This window comes from Cornus florida, unplaced genomic scaffold (assembly GCF_030987335.1).
Source record: "Cornus florida cultivar Cherokee Brave unplaced genomic scaffold, ASM3098733v1 CherokeeBrave_3.0.0_Hap2_scaffold_2, whole genome shotgun sequence".
Taxonomy (NCBI): domain Eukaryota; kingdom Viridiplantae; phylum Streptophyta; class Magnoliopsida; order Cornales; family Cornaceae; genus Cornus; species Cornus florida.
Window position 1 is genome coordinate 77,501 of NW_026775693.1, and position 2,500 is coordinate 80,000.

Consider the following 2,500-nt stretch of genomic DNA (forward strand, 5'->3'; position numbering starts at 1 on the left):
TTTTTTTTTTTTAATATATATATATATATACCGAAGAATGAACAAGAAGACCGAGGCAACCAAAATTTTTTTTTATTTTCCTCCGATATACCAAAGCAAGAACAAGAAGACCGAGGCTTCAAAAAAATTTTTTTTTTTTTTTCTTTTTTGATATACCGAAGAATGAACAAGAAGACCGAGGCATCCAAAATTTTTTTTTTTTTTTTCTCCGATATACCAAAGCAAGAACAAGAAGACCGAAGTCTCAAATTTTTTTTTTTTTTTTTTTTTTTTTTTTTTTGATATACCGAAGAATGAACAAGAAGACCGAGGCATCCAAAAAATTTTTTTTTTTTTTTCTCCGATATACCAAAGCAAGAACAAGAAGACCGAGGCATCAAAATTTTTTTTTTTTTTTTTTTTTTTTTTTCGATAAATCCAACCGAGAACAAGAAGACCGAGGCATCCAAAATTTTTTTTTTTTTTTTTTCTTTCCCATATACCAGAGAAAGAACATGAAGACCGAGGCAACCAACAAAAAATAATTTTTTTTTTCTCTTTCCCGGAATTTTTTTTTTTTTTTTTTCGAAATAGCCGAGAAAGAATATGAAGACCGAGGCATCCAACAAAAAAATTTTTTTTTTTTTTTTTCCTAATCTACCCAAGCAAAACAAATAGAAGACCGAGGCATCCAAAAAATTTTTTTTTTTTTTTTTTTTTTTTCGAAAAATTTTTTTTCACAAAAACTTTTTTTTTTTTTTTTTCCCCAAAAAATTTTTTTTTTCGTTCCAAGCTAACCAAGACATCTACTATTCACTAGTAGAGCAATCGAGACTGCAAAGCAAGCAATGGCCTTACTTGCAGCTCTTGGTGCTGAGAACTCCCCCCCCCCCTATAGTAGTCTTAAGTAAAACCACAGCTCTGACAGGAGTAGATATTGCATGCGAGCGAGGAGTCGTAATGGGCAAAATTGACTCGGGGGACCTCCAAATCGAATTCCGTTTCGAGCAAAACACTTCTTAGGCTTCAAGGAAGCTCCCATAAAATTTCCAAACCCAAACTCCAAACTTCATTTTTTAGCCTACAATGCCCACGTGCACGCCGGTGTGCACGCAGGGGTGCTTGAGCATGCGGGAGAGGAGCCATAATGGGCAACATTGACTCGGGGGACCTCCAAATCGAAATCCGTCTCGAGCAAAACACTTCTTAAGCTTCTAGGAAGCTCCCATAAAACTTCCAAACCCAAACTCCAAACTTTATTTTTTAGCATACAATGCCCACGTGCACGCCGGGGTGCTTGAGCGTGCGGGCGAGGAGCCATAATGGGCAACATTGACTCGGGGGACCTCCAAATCGAAATCCGTCTCGAGCAAAACACTTCTTAAGCTTCTAGGAAGCTCCCATAAAACTTCCAAACCCAAACTCCAAACTTTATTTTTTAGCATACAATGCCCACGTGCACGCAGGGGTGCTTGAGCATGCGGGAGAGGAGCCATAATGGGCAACATTGACTCGGGGGACCTCCAAATCGAAATCCGTCTCGAGCAAAACACTTCTTAAGCTTCTAGGAAGCTCCCATAAAACTTCCAAACCCAAACTCCAAACTTTATTTTTTAGCATACAATGCCCACGTGCACGCCGGGGTGCTTGAGCGTGCGGGCGAGGAGCCGTAATGGGCAAAATTAACACGGGGGACCTTCAAATCGAAATCCGTCTCGAGCAAAGCACTTCTTAGGCTTCTAGGAAGCTCCCATCAAATTTACAAACCCAAACTCCAAACTTCATTTTTTAGCACACAATGCCCACGTGCACGCGGGGGTGCTTAAGCGTGCGGGCGAGGAGTCATAATGGGCAAAATTAACTCGGGGGACCTCCAAATCGAAATCCGTCTCGAGCAAAGCACTTCTTAGGCTTCTAGGAAGCTCCCATAAAATTTCCAAACCCAAACTCCAAACTTCATTTTTTAGCATACAATGCCCCCGTGCACGCGGGGGTGCTTGAGCGTGCGGGGGAGGAGTCATAATGGGCAAAACTAACTCGGGGGACCTCCAAATCGAAATCCGTCTCGAGCAAAACACTTCTTAGGCTTCTAGGAAGCTCCCATAAAATTTCCGAACCCAAACTCCAAACTTCATTTTTTAGCATACGATGCCCACGTGCACGCCGGGGTGCTTGAGCGTGCGGGCGAGGAGTCATAATGGGCAAAAACTAACTCGTGGGATCTCCAAATCAAAATCCGTCTCGAGCAAAGCATTTCTTAGGCTTCTAGGAAGCTCCCATAAAATTTCCGAACCCAAACTCCAAACTTCATTTTTTAGCATACGATGCCCACGTGCACGCCGGGGTGCACGAGCGTGCGGGCGAGGAGTCGTAATGGGCAAAATTAACTCGGGGGACCTCCAAATCGAAATCCGTCTCGAGCAAAGCATTTCTTAGGCTTCTAGGAAGTTCCCGTAAAATTTTCAAACCCAAACTCCAAACTTCATTTTTTAGCATACGATGCCCACGTGCGCGCCGGTGT